The 15,155-nt window shown below is 40.3% G+C and overlaps 1 long non-coding RNA gene and 1 pseudogene across 3 annotated transcripts in view; one reads left to right on the top strand and one right to left on the bottom strand.

Annotated features, from left to right (window-relative positions):
* LOC110348027 (uncharacterized) overlaps positions 1-9,448 on the top strand; it is a 133,857-nt gene extending 124,409 nt beyond the window's left edge. For all 3 annotated transcript variants that reach the window (XR_015449388.1, XR_015449387.1, XR_015449386.1), the window contains exons 7-8: positions 8,235-8,374; positions 8,480-9,448. This is a non-coding gene — a long non-coding RNA (uncharacterized LOC110348027). The remainder of the gene's footprint in view (positions 1-8,234; positions 8,375-8,479) is intronic.
* LOC101707415 (E3 ubiquitin-protein ligase RING2-like) lies at positions 6,559-7,685 on the bottom strand (annotated as a pseudogene).
* Positions 9,449-15,155: the final 5,707 nt, after the last annotated feature.

Here is a 15,155-nt window from a genome sequence, read left to right on the forward strand (position 1 = left end):
TGTGTATACATGTAGAATAGGTTGAAGAGAATATTTTTTTTAAAAGTATAATAAACATGTCTCTTTTTGAAGAACACAACAAAGGATTGGTTTGGGGGAATGCCATTGTGGGCATCATAATTATCATTACCTTCAATTTATAACTATGTGATTAATAACTAAAGTAATTTAAAAATATATATGTGAATATATTCATAGGCACAAATCAAAAATTGAGGATTAAAGAATTAATCTTTGGGGGGAAATTTTAGGGCAAAATTCAGTGGCTACAAAGTCTCTCATCATGAAAACGTGAAGAATTTCTAACAGTGGATGAAATAGAGACCTTGGAATAATTTCAGACTGTGCTATTCATATTTGATTTCTCTTCAGTAACCTTATTAAGATTAAGAGATAAAATGATATATGTATCAGGAGAAGAGAAGAAAATATATCCTTTCATGATTTGAGGAAGCACTATCAAGGGCATCTCTGGTATAATCCTGCCGTATAATCCTGCAAATCCTCCATTACAGAATCATGACTTTGGAAATACTAATTCTCAGGGGAGGAGACAATGATTTTCAAGAACGTATTCTCAAGATACATAGGATGTCATGAGCACATGAGCACAGGGTAGGGTTGAATTTAGCTTTGGCACTTACCAGCTGTGGGATCTGGGGCAAATTATCACCTTTAAGTCCCAGTTTTGTGTATAAAATGGTTTGTTAATGGCTATCACACGAGAAATACAATTTAAATGAGCAGATACATTTACTAAGAACCTAATATATTACTTATTTTATTTTATTTTTTATTTTTTGGTACTGGGGATCGAAATCAGGACCTTGTGCTTGCGCGGCAGGCGCTGGAACCACTGAGCTAAATCCCTGGCCCCATATTACTTATTTTATTTATTTTATTTTATTTTATTTTTTTTCATATTATTTTAAAGTTGGCCTCTAGTACTTTACATGGTAATCATTAGTAATGGTAGGGATATTATTTAATTAAAATTGAGGATACATGAAGAGATAACCAGACAGAGAATCAATATCCAGACACAGAATCAATATCCAAATATATTCTGTCTCCCTTGGTCTTGACAATGCATCTCAATCAGGCTGCTGCTCCTTTTCCACCTTCTCTTTTGCAGCCCCCCTTCTGCCTTGCAATGCAGTGACACAGCTTGCATTCTGCCCAGCTCTCACTGTGGTCCATTGCCTGGGGGCAGAAACTTCTGGGACACCAAACAGAGGGAACTCAAATGATAGGTATGTGAGAGGAAACCTCCTTTAATCAAGGTGGTGAACCAAAGGGGTAGGACAGTGTATCTTCACTACTCGAAAAGAAGACAATAAAATGGGTGAAAAAGAGAATGCATCTTAGAAATCATGAAGATGGCAGGATGTTATTCATCCAGGTGACAAACTCATGGGTGACCTCAGTGCTTTAGCTATCTATCTGTCTATCTCAGACAACTCAAGATTTGTGAGAAGCATGCTGGAAAATGCCAGTCAGCTATGAATCAGTATCTCTACACTTTCACCATCTCTGTAGTGAGAACAAGCTCAGTGAGTGCTCTCATTTGTCTGAATTTTACTCTCCGTCTCAGTAGTATAATTTGCATGATTTGAATGTGAAAAGACCTACAATTTCTTTCAACATAACAATGCTGTATTTTCTAATAAAAGAAACCTATACTAAGGTAAATTAAAGTTTTGCACTTTCTTAAATATATATTCAGATTCATAGGAGAAACATTTACATTACGTTTTGCTAAAAGTCATCAAAGTATGAAATCTGTATTCATTTTTTATGAAGGTGCAAATCTCCACTCATTGTCACTCAGCCACCACTTTTCTACTCACATGAGAAATACAATTAAGTTTACTAAGAACCTAATATAATACTTAATTTAAGGTAAGTCTCTAGTATTTTGCAATGGTAATTGGTAGTAATTATGAATATTTAATTAAAATTGGAAATACATGAAGATATTTCAAGAGGTAACCAGATGCAGAGTCAATATCCAAATGTATTCTCTCTTCATTCATCTTGAAAATTCACCCAAATCAGGTGAATCTACGCTGCCATGTCTATATATTGGGATCTGGTGAGGACTTGCTGCCTTTTCACTATATCAGTGGGAGAGAGAGAGAGAGAGAGGGAGAGAGAGAGTGAGTCATAGGCACTGGTCTCTGTCTCTCTTTTTTTCTTGGCAGTGCTAGGCAAGTGTGCTTAGCGATGAGCTACATCCTCAGGTACTGAGGATCGAACTTGGGACCTTGTGCTTGTGAGGCAGGCAGGGTGGCACCACTGAGCTAAATCCCCAGCCCTTCGTCCTCTTTATAGAAAGGAACATTAGGGGCCCACCTTCATGATCTCATTAACCTTTGTCACCTCACAGGCCCCATTTCCAAATATAGTCACATTAGGCATCAGGGCTTCAAAATACAAATTTTGGGGGGACACGATTCAGTCCACAGCATTAAGTTTCAGTAACTTAATAGGAATATGTTGCAAATTATACTCCAAATTATGTGTCTAACAGTCCTTCGTGTGCTTTTCATAAGCCTATGCTTATTAGTGACCAAGTTCTTTCTCTTGCTGTCAATTTATATAAAGTACTTATACTGTTAACAGTACAGTGTCTATCTAGGGTCAACAACACTTTAAAATTTCCCCCAAATTGCAAATTTACCATGCAATGAGCAGAATGAGCTTTCTGTTAGAAAGCTGGCTTGATTGAATCAGAGTTAATTTCTTTCTTTTAGATGTTAATATACTCATTCTAAGTCTAGCAAATGGATAATTACATAAATGTAATTGTCTTCAATCATCCATGGGAAGATATATATATATATGCACACAGACATATATAAATATGCATGTATCCTCAAGTACCTGGATCCATCCTTTTGTTATACATTTACTCTGCATTTTGAGGTGCCCTTTAAAAATGAAATTTGGCATTGTGCTCAGTTTTAGTTTTATGTTTTGTGTTTAATCTCAGTTAATATATTTTAGCTCCACAAGCATGATGCATAGAAGTTAAATGGTAACAGAATGAACAATAGTCAATAATAAATCTTGGTTAAATCTTATTTAGTCATATTTCCTAGAAATAAAGAAAATGAGGGGCTCTAATGACTCCTCACAGTATTTTTTTTCTCCTTTCCATAAATTAAGGGATTTACAATTCCTTTGCTTTCAATAAAATTCAAAGGAGAACCTAACCAACTTATTAACAGGTAATTAAAATAGTTTTAAATAATAATTCACTATTTACTTTCTGACTTATAACTAAGAGTCCATTCAAGTAACTTTTCTCTAAGAAAATGCCTAACATTCTCATTACTTATTTAAACAAGGATACTCAGGGCTAATGTCTATAAAAATGAAAAACAGAATTGATGCCCATTCATGTTTCATTTTACTAATAACAGCCACAGATACATGGACTAATTTAGAAGGATCCATCTATTCATTTAGCTTAATTGTCCAATTATATAACTTTACTTGGTAGGTTTTAGATTTATCAAAATATGCTATATGTTTCTTTGATTATTGTGTACTAAAAATTGACATAAAGAGAATTCAATCTAGAAAACTTCAAAGTTCAAACCAACAATGATACAAATTGTCCAGTTTTCAAAACTGAGTTTGTTGTGGTTTTTAAGTGAGCATAGGCGACAATGCCATAGGATTTAGGGTCCATTTGAGGCAGGAGATTAGGGTGTGGCAGCTGCTGAGCAAGTGGATGTGATCTGTCAATCACGGAGATCCAGGGCCCGGGAGCAGAATACAGTTTCCAAGCCCTGATTCTGGTACCAATCAGTAAGTGTTATCTTCAGTTCTTCTGACTGGAAATCAAGCAGGCTTTTGATAGGATGGCTGAGATCTGAGGTCAGCCGGAGGAATGGTAGATAGAAAAGATGGCCCAGGCCAATGGGCTCACTCTACAGATCATACTTCTTTTCCTACTTTTCATCTTGTCCAATTCTTTGTTCAGGACAACAAGAACCTGGAAAGAATCTCTAGGAGTCTACAGAACCTCAGAATCCTAGTAATACATTGGATACAAAATGTGATTTAAAAAAAATTAATATTTATAATATGCTAGAAAGTATCTGTCTTGCCATTATTCAGATTTATAACAGAGACTTTTAGTAGTCTAACTGAATTGTGCCTGGGGCTTCATACATTTTCTAAGTTCTTTTAGGAAGTATGAGAGAAAAAATTTGAAGACCACTGATTTAATCTATCAAATCTTTTGAATTTTAACAGTTGATGATGACAGACTATCCTGTTGGTTCTGTTTCTCTGGAAAATCATGACTAATACAATAGATTATGCTATGAGTTTCTCTTGATCCTTCGGGTTTGGATCTTGATATTTAAAGTTAAGCCTCTAGATTTGAAAAAAAAAGGAGAGGGCAAAAGAGAAGAGCCATTTTCTCTCCAATCCTGCTGCTTACAATAGAGAGTCATGCCCCATTAGACCTTTGGAGTTCACATTCATGACTTTTGTTCTTCCTGGACGGTCCTACCCTGAAGGTGGTATAAACAGAGTGCTAACTGCTAAATGATAGGTGAAAGGAAAGAGCACCAGGAATTAAATAGCATCATAGTTTAATAATTTAAAAAGCAGGGCCACTTCTATTGGGTCATCCTGCACATTTTCCAAGAGATCAGACCACAGTGCTTCCAGGAAGCTGGCTGCCAGTAACTGGTAACTGATAGCAGGAAGCTGCAGCCTGCTCAGTCCCAAGGCAGCCTGCCAGGATGATGTCACCGTGTTCTTGGAATTGCAGAGGATGCGTGGTCAGTGTTTATCTTACACTGGATGAGGATCTGGGCTCACCTTCCAGAGGACCGACGGCTGTCTAGCTGGCCATGTCTCTGGATGGGGAGTAATTCTTTCAGGGCCCATTTGGAGCCATGGCGTGGGTGGACTCCAGGAGAAAGGCAGGATCCTTTCCTCCAAGTCCTAGCTGTTTGATAGATGTTCTTAAATTTTAGAGTGAATAAGCGTGGTTTTGAAAGATTGTTGAATTAATGTAGAGCCCTGGAAACTCCAGATCATCTGATTCATGGGTCTAGGTTTGGCCTTAGGACTTTACTTTTTAAAAGGCTGCATCTAGACCATGTTTGAGAAGATTAGACTCATAGTTAGAGAGGCTAGAGCAAACATTTATTAATCAGTTAGATCCAGGCCAGGGGGCTCCTACCTTGGGCTCTGTGGTTTCGAGGCCCTGTTCTAGCCTTCTGGCTATGTCCTTCCCAGAGGGATGAGGAGATGGAGAGCTCAGGGGAATGGGCCAACATTAGGACTGTGTGACCAGCCTTCTAGATCTTGAGCTGGGGAGAGAGGGTGAAAGTTAATTGTCTTAGTTTAAGAATGTGGCCATGAGATTATGGAGATTATAAATTCTGTGGTCTGTGAGCAGCAGGCCAGGAAAGCTGGTGGTAAAATTCAGTTCAAATCAAAATGCCTGGCAACCAGGGGAGCCGATGGTATAAATGCAGGTCAGGACCAGGGGAGAAAAGATGAGAGGACCCTGCAGAAGCAGGTGGGCAGGAAGCACACAGGGCTGCTCTCTTCCTCCCTCTGTTTTTGGTTCTGTTGAGGGTGTTGGGGAGGGCAGTTAACTTTAGCGAGTCCACCAACTCCAAAGCTAATCTCTAGAAACATCCTATCAGACACAGCCAGAAAGATTTTTCATGTGGGCATCCTGTGGCCAGTCAAACGGACACATAAAATGACATCACAGGCACTGAGCCATCTCCCAGCTACATGTGGGATCCCTGTCCGACCTCCAGAGAGCATCCCCCTGGGGCTTAGCAGTGGGCAGGACAGCTGCTTGAGTGACACCGATGGATTTGGCAGGGTGAGCTGCACTGCCCCCTACTGGTCGAGGAAGCCCTATAGAGGGCTGGCTGTGGAAAAGGAGGGGTGGAAGGGTGCTGGTGGCCGGGATTGGTGCTCCCTGTGCTGCCAGCTTCCTGCCCTGGCTTTCCAGGTTGCTGTGAAGATGTGTGCATCAGGCAGAACAGGTCATGTTTTTATTCCACAGCCTGTGAGCTCTGATTCATAACTTCTAAATATCCGGATATAGGGCTTGTCAGCCTTCATTGCTGCTCTTAACTCAGACCCCACAGATGCTCAGGGAAAATCTGGTCGATGTTTTCAAATTAGTAATATCTTAGGATTGATTTTTTTTTTTTTTTTCTGATCTGGAAACTGCCCTTCAAGCCAGGGCCCAAGGAAGGAAACTGGGCAGGTAAAGGAACTGTGACCCCAGGCTTGGCCTTGCTGCAGGGCCCAGGGAGGGAGACAGCCAGGCCTGGGTGACAGACCTAAAGCTGGCATGTCCACTGGGCCTATCTGTGTCCTGTCATTTAGGACAAGGGGGTTGGGTGGGGCATCTTTTGGTTTTGCAGAGCTGGAAGATTTGAGCTATGGGGCTCCACCCAAGTTTTCCAAGATCTGTCCATAAAAGTAATGATGGTACATCTTTAATATTAAAGAATTAGGCTATAAAAAAAGTTCAGTCCAGAATTGGTTTTTAAAAGATCATTTGTGCTCCTTGGTAGGGGCATACTAAAATTCCATGGGTTTGTTTACTTTCCAGTATTTCTTACTGACCAATTCCAACAAAAAAGAGCCATTTAATACAATGAACTGGCCACTGGCCATTGCTATATATTTTATTTTATTATTATTTTTTTGGTACTGGGGATCGAACTCGGGTCCTTGCACTTGCACAGCAGGTGGCGAAACCACTGAGCTAAATCCCCGGCCCAAGGCCATTGCTATATAAATGGTATACTGCTTCTCACTGGCTGTATCAAGGTTCATCTGGTTTGATTCTCCTTTGCTTTAAAGTTCTTCTAAAGCTAACCTGACAGCCAAGTACTTTGATAAGTGATCAACAGTGGCATTACCTAAAGTCTTTATGCATCTTGTCTGTGTACTGTCATCTTTTTCCATAAGTGTGGGATGAGGCCTGAATACTAACTCAGTTTCGCTAGCACCATCCATTACTGGATCAGTTGCTACTGTTGCATTGTTATTATCAAGTTCAAGCCCAGAATCATCAGATGTTTTGGTCCGTTTGTTACTAGGGCCTGCTTCCTTATTGCTATGTGTGGATGCATTACTACAGTGCAAACTGTCACCATTATCTTCTGCTCCACTACCGTTTTCAGTCTGTTTCTTGCCCTGATGTAATCTGTTCATGGCCTGGATCTTCAGACCTTCTTCAGTTCTATGACTGAGTGCCTGCTGATTATTGTGCTTGTTGATCCTGGCTAATACTCTCTCTTAATGAGCTTCATACTCATCACGACTTGGATAAGTTTTGCTGATGAGTGCATCAAAGTTTGGGTCTGGCCTTAGTGATCTTTTGGAAACGAGTTTTTTCCTACAGGTAGGACATTCTTTGTTACCACTTATTAGGGCTGTGATAATACAATCTGCACAAAAATGGTGCAAACACTGCTTTGTAGTTGTAGTATTTTTCGGCATATCTAAACAAATTGGGCACATTAATTCGCTGTGAAGACTTCTAGAGGTGAAACCACAATTTCCAAGCCATCTGTTATTGCCTCTGAGGTGTTCATTGTAATTTGTATAAGCTCAGTTCCCATGTTTTGCTTAATGGCTGAGTTGCATTTGTCTGCACAGCCTGAGACATTGCGGCTCCTCCGCTGGCCGCTGCTGGAGCGAGACTCTGGGATCAGCTGCTGCGGCCCCTGGCACCACTGCACAATGCCAAGTTTTCTAATTGTATTCTCTTAAGCCTCCCCAGCATGAATCAAGTTGCCCTAACTTTGTCTTGGAGAGAAATATGGTCTTCCAAAACATATGTTTTTAGGACAACCTTAAAACATTTTCAAGAATGGTTACATTTAAAAAAAAAAACAACTTATTCAGACTGTCAAAACCAAAAAGGGCTGTTGAGAGTTTAATTATTTTACAAATGCACTATTAAAAGAAACTTTGACTTATTTTTTAATGTATTCCACACACATTGGAAGGTGTGAAAGGCATCATTACATGACAGGAACTCACTTGATACAATATGGCACTTTTTAAATGGAAATATTCCTTAAAATACCCAATTACTTTTGTTTTCATTCTCTGTTTCCATCAGGCCTACTATGTACTGTTGTCTAGTAATTGACTGCATAAGGGCGCCTTCTCTAAGAAATGAATGGGGGCCAAAATCCCATCTGTCTTCTCATCAGGTGATGGACTGTATCCTGCAGGAGGAAGAGTCTTCATTCTAATCACAAAAGCCGCAGTCAGCTTGTCAGATTACACACCTTGCTTGTAAACAGGAGCATTTCCTGGGGCAGCCCTCAAAGTCACCATGTAATTGAGGAAGGTAGGATGGTTCCACACTGAGGAATCCTAATCCTGGGAGACTTCAGGGAGGTGTTCATCTGGGAATTTAATTTCTTTTCTCTTCCCTCACTGTACCACATCACAGCCACAAGAAATAATACTGTCCCGGGAAGAAAATACTGGCAAAGAGAATGAAAGAAGAGAACAACCCAGAGAAGAGAGCATCTTACTGTTGCTTAACCTGTAATGGAACAGCTAGAGTAGGAAGATAGGGTTGACAGACTCAAGTGAGCAGGGAGCTCTGCCTGGCTGCACCAGTGCCCTCCATGTCCCTTTGGGTGGCTCCGCCAATGCCTGCCTGTCTGCTGCTGCTGCCCTTGTGGTACCCTACATGCCTGTGTCCCTTCATCTCTGTCCTCATGGGGCCCAACAGCTTCTACCTCCTGTTGCCTTCCAGTCTTCCAGAGCCCCCCACCCCTGCCCCGAATTGTGCTACAAGGGACTGTGGGAAAACAAGCCTCAGGCTCGTGGGCTGTCTGCCTTGGGGAGAGCAGAGAAACATCGCAGAGTGACAGTACCACCATCAGTACCAAAATGCGACTTCACTGTCACCTGACTGCTTTCTGGTGTCATTTTTGTGGCACTGTTATGATGTTAGTGCATTCATGTACAGAGCTAGGCATCATCTGCTGCAGTGGGGAAGGAAGAATAGGAAAAAGTATAGGAGTCTTGTTCACCTCTCTCCCCAGCACCTGTCACGGTATTCCACAGACAACAGACATTCAATAAATATTGGCGTCTTAGTATGTGTTTCTCCTGTAGAGAGTTCCTAGTGTCCCTCAGATGTCTCAGTCTCCATGCTACTAGAGACTATATAAATGAATTGTATGTTCCCTTTGGAGGATAATTTGTTAAGCTACATCAAAGCCTGGAGAATGTACATATTGTATGGCCAGCAATTTCTAGGAATTTATTATAAAGGAATAATAGAACTAATATATAAAATGGCATGTTTACAATATAGAAAAATGTAAATGTCCTTTCATAGGAAATGTGTTTGGTATATTTCTAGAATGGGATATTATGCAGTGATTAAAAATGATGGTGAATTTGATTGACATGTGTGAAGGTTTAATCCTGATTGTCAAGCTGATTGAATTAAGAGATAGATGACTACAGAGATGACTGATTTGTGAGGGCTCTAACTTCATCAATCAACCAACCCATTGATGAGTTCTTAGCTGAATGGGCTACTGGGAGGTGGGGCATAGTTGGGAGACGTAGGTCACTGAGGGGAGGGTTATATTGAAGGGTATGACTTTTCTCAGGCTCGCTTTCCTTCCTGGCTTCCATGGGGTCAGTGGCTTTCCTCTGCCATGCCAGTTCACCTTAGTGCTTCTCCCTCACCACAAGCCTACAACAGTGGAATAGGATAACCATGGACTGAAGCCTCTGAAACTGTGGGCCAGAATAAATCTTTCCTCCTTATAGTTGTCTTTCTGGGGTATCTAGTTACAGCAATGAAAAGCTGACTAACATGAACAGATAATATTTCAACTGAAGTAATTCAGAAGAATATATATTTTCTCAATGTTGAAAAAGAATAAAGCAAATTGTATTACAGAAACATTAAAAAAAATTCAAGCATGCAGAGCTGGAAACCACACGTTTCTTATGTGAGTTCATCAGTTGTGAATGAAGGAAGCCATTAGTGCAGTCACAGTTAGGAGGACATCTCTGAGACCTGCTCAATCCTGAGGTTTCTCACTTGGGCTGCATGGAACTCACTGACAATTACAGCATAATCCTGTCTCCTTTGCCTGGGCTCTGGGTGTCTCACTCTGATGAAGACCCTGGTGTCCTCCAGGGCATTCCCCGATAGACAGTCCTGGGGGCAGGCAATCTTCTGACTCTGAGCATCTTCTGGTCATGGTGGTGGCTATGCTTTCTCCCCCACACTGTGCCAGGGGGCCTGGAAGTGGGCTGCATTTATTTTTCACTCTTTGCCATTTCTGGATCATTCTCTTTTGTACCACTTTAACAATGACCTAATTTGAATGACATGGGACTTCTAGGAAGATGGTGGAATGGTGAGCAGCAGAGAAATAGCCTCTCTGATATTTGGAATCCAGATGCTGGAATACAGCAATGTGAGGAAGAGGAAGAGAAAGGAAGTGGGTCCCCAGGACCCAGCAAGGATCTGAAGCAAGAATTAGGGCCCACAGGGAGAATGAAGAGAGGGTCCACAATGCAGAAGAGGGAGGTGGCAAGCATCACTTTCTCCCTGAGTCCTGGCTCACAGTATGGGAGGGGCAGCTTGAATCTGCAGAGGTATGGTGACTACCGGTGACCCCAGAGCCCTCCACAGAGAAACAAACCAGTGAATGCAGCAGACTGCAGTGGGTAGTGTTATTCAGGTTGAGATGCCCCTCAGGAGAGGATGATTGGCTAGTAGCCATTTTTTAAAGGGGCCAACTGAAGTCAGAACTCAGAGCAGCTGCAGGCTGGCTCCTTCTAGTGGCTCCAAGTGTCGGGGTGACGTAGAACCAAGTTCAACCTGGCAGAAGGTCAGAGAGCTGAGTTCAAGCTGGCGGGAGGCACTTGGAGTGTTGTAGATTGAAAAACTCAGGTCCCAGCATCATAGCCAGAAACCAGAAGCAGCCTGAACTTCAATTAAAGGCCCAGGTTTGCTGGGATTATCCACCACCACTATAATTCTACTGCTGACTTGCTGGGATCAATCAACAGATCTGGGCTCTGTCTGGCCCCCTCTCTACTAATGACAGCAGAGACATGCCTTGAAATGGACATTTTTTTTTCCTGCTTTTCTTTGCTTTTAAAACATTTTAAAATTATTTTTTTCTATTTTTTCCTCTTTTCTTGATTATTTTTGTTTCTATACAAAGGTGAACATTGTTTCTAGTTTTGTTGTTGTTGTTTTGTTCTGTTCTTGTTTCTGTTTGTTCCTTCCTTCTTTCCCTCCTGCCTTCTTCACCAGTTCCCAAAGCTTGCATAATCTTCCTTTGTCATCCAGCTTTGCTTCTAATTCCTTTCTCTCCTTCTATTTCTCTATTTTTCCCCTAAGCCCTTTTAAATTTTTCCCCTGAGAGTAAAAATCACCATATTGAGAGGATATTTACTATACACAATTTTCTGGTTTGTTTTAGATTTTGTTATATAACTACAAATCTTGTTCATATGGTTAAAGGTGGGAAATTAAAAGTTATCACAGTTTGTCATTTTCTAGGCTTTGTTTGATGTTTGTTATTACTGATTGTACTACTTTAGCTAAGGTGACATAATTGTTCTAATCAGTTGTTCTTTCTTATATTCCAAGTCTGAGATTACCTGAAGGTCACAAACAATACTGTAGGCCAGGGCCAAAGAACCAGAGCCTTGGCCAAATAGGCAGTGACTTCTTATCCCCAATAAATTGAAGTGGCAGGCTATTGCAACAGGCTCAAAACCCAAAGCCAGCTACACCTGGAAGGCTTCTGTGCAATGTAGACATTTCCTAATGGCTCTCAATAATAGCAATAAAGATACCTACCATAGACAATTTACAAGCATCAGCACAGGAATTAAACTGAAGAAAAGAAAAGAAAACGAGAAGCCATGGAAGCAAGATGATGCAATCCCAGACTTCCAGCTGGCTCAAGGCAAACTTAGGGGGCAATGAAGTGGAACAATTCAAAAGCCACCCACCTGGACTCTCTAAAGTGATAAAAGGAAAAGTAACAAAGAAGATTAATGAGGCTTTGGAAAAAATCAAATCAGAAATAATTTCTCAGATAACTGCAGAGATGATGACCATAATGAAGGGCATGATTAGTGAATCTAGAGAAGATGGAGATAAAAAAAATAGAAGAGCTTAGGAAAATGATAGAAACCATGAATGCCCATCATAGGAAAGCAATAGAATCCATGAAACAGATTCAATTGGATATCCAAGGGATTAAAAATTCTATTGAAAGTATGTCCAGCAAAGGAACCAATGTGAGGACAGACTATCAGATCTAGAAGACAGGATTGTAGTTAGTGATCATGAAAAGAAAAATTTCTTAAAAACAGCATGGAACCATAAAAAAATCAATCCAAGAGATGATAGATGATGCAAAGAAGAATAATATAAGATTGATCGTAGTCAGTGAAAAACCTGGAGATAGTGAGGATGACATAAAAAACCTACTCACAGGAGTAATGTCAGAAAACTTCCCAAGCATGGAAAAAGAATTTGACATACAGATAAGTGAGGCATGTAGAACACCAATTAGCCATGATAAAAAAATCTATCACAAGGCTTATAATAGTCAAGATTGCAGAAATTCAACACAAGAATAGAATATTAAAAGCTGTTGGAGGAAAAAAACAAATTACCTGTAAAGGAAAGCCCATCAGATTACAGCAGACTTCTCAACACAAACCCTTGGGTCAAGGAGAGCTAAGAGTGAATGAAATATTTCAGGACCTAAAAGAAAACAACCTCCAACCCAGATTGATGTACCTACAAGACTATCTTTCAAAGTTGATGGAGAAATAAGATACTTCCATGACAAAGAACACCTGAAGAAATTCATGACCATCAAACTAGCACTCCAAAGTGTTCTCAAAGACATTCTAGAAAGAGATAACAAAGACTCCAGCTCCATGAACTCCAACAGACTGAATCCACCAGACAAGGCAAGTAATTAAACAGAGGAGAAAGAAAGAGAACCAATATCAGGAAAATAACATGACAAGGATAAGTCAATACATATCATTTATAACTATCAATTTAAATGCTCTCAATTCAATCAAAAGAGACTGGTAGAGTGGATCAAGAAGTAAAATCCGACAATATGCTGCATACAAGAAACACATTTGAGAGGAGCAGAGGCCCACAGTGCAGAGCAGCTGAGCATTTTGGGCTGCCAGACCACTGCCCCCAGTGCAGAGGAGTAGAGCCCTGGCCAGTGCCCAGGAGGTGAGCTTTCCAGGCTGCCATACCACTTCCCCCAGTGCCAAGGAGCAGACCCTCCCCCCAGTGCTGAGGGAGTGAGGCATGAGGGTGCCAGCAGCACCCATCCTCCCCTCATTGAAATGTGAAGACATGTATACAAGTCTCAAAACCAGATTTCCAGATCATCTAAAGCAACCCCAAAGGGAAATGAGATGGAACAATCTGATATTCAACCACCTGGACTCCCTGAACTGGCAACAAAAGAAGATCTGGAAAAAATGAAATCAGAAATAATTTCCCAGATAACAGCAAAGATTGTGCCCATAGTGCAAGACATGATTAATAAATCCAGAGAGGACACAGATTAAAAAATAGAAGATCTGAGGAACATGATGGAATCCCAACATAGGAAAAAATGGAATCCATAAAACAGATGCAAACAGATTTTCAGGAGATTAAAAACTCCATTGAAAGTTTATGCAGCAGAATGAGCCAATGTGAGGACAGAATTTCAGATACAGAAGATAAGACTGCAAATAGTGACCAGGAAAAGAAAAATTTCTTTAAACTAGTAAGGGACCACGAGAAATCAATCCAGCAGCTGCTAGACAATACAAAGAAGAATAACATAACACTGATAGGAGTCAATGAAGAAACAGGAGAGAGTGCAGATGACATAAAAAAACTGTTCACAGACATGATGGCAGAAAACTTCCCAAGTGGGGAAAAAGAACTTGACATACTGATAAGTGAGGCATATAGGACTCCAACTAGCCTTGATCAAAAAAATGTACACATAGGCATATAACAGTTAACATTCCAGAAGCTCAAGAGAAAAACAAAATTCTACAAGCAGTTAGAGAAAAGAAGTAAAGCACATACAAAGGAAAGCCCATCAGAATCACAGCAGACTTCTCAATGCAAATCCTCAAGGCAAGAAGAGCTTGGAATGACATATTTCAAGCCCTTAAAGGAAAACAGCCTCCAACCCAGATTGATGTACCCTGCAAAACTATCTTTCAAAATTGATGGAGAAATAAGATATTTTCATGACAAAGAGCACCTTAGGAACTTCATGAATACCAAATCAGCACTCCAAAAAATTTTAGACAATATCCTAGGAACAGCCAATGAGGATCACAACCCCAGGAAGCCCAGCAGAATGAATACATCAGGCATGACAAGAAACTAAATGCAAAGGGGGAGAATCCAACAAAAAGAAAAAGTCTTGATAATGATAAGTCAATACGTATCAGTTATAACCATCAATGTTAATGGTCTCAATTCACCAATCAAAAGAAATAGACTGGCAGAATGGGTCAAGAAGCAAGATCCAACAGTATGCTGCATACAAGAAACACACTTAATTCAAAAACAAAGTCATAGACTGAAAGTTAAAGGGTTGAAAACAATACTTCATGTGACAGGAACCTGAAAAAAAGCATGAGTAGCTGTCCTCTTTGCAGATCAAGTGGATTTCAAACCAACACTGATTTTTTAGTTAATATCTTTTTTTTTTTTGGTACTGGGGATCGAACTCAGGTCCTTGTGCTTGCACAGCAGGTGGCAAAACTACTGAGCTAAATCCCCAGCCCAGCACTGATTTTTAAGAGAGACAAAGAAGAACACTAGATCCTTGTAAAGGGAACAATCCAACAGGAAGAGATGACAATCATAAATATATATGCACCAAACATTAGTGCACCCAACTATATAAAACAAATACTAACGGACATGAAAAATCAAATAAGTACTAATACAGTAGTAATGAGGGTCCTCAATACCCCACTCTCACAGATAGATCAACTAGATAAAAAATAAACAATTACTAGAACTCAAACTCTTGAACAAATGAATGTAACAGATGCTACAGAGTGTTCTA

Source organism: Heterocephalus glaber, unplaced genomic scaffold (assembly GCF_053883595.1).
Source record: "Heterocephalus glaber isolate CG9 unplaced genomic scaffold, H.glaber_assembly_v1.0 deba00000676, whole genome shotgun sequence".
Taxonomy (NCBI): Eukaryota; Metazoa; Chordata; class Mammalia; order Rodentia; family Bathyergidae; genus Heterocephalus; species Heterocephalus glaber.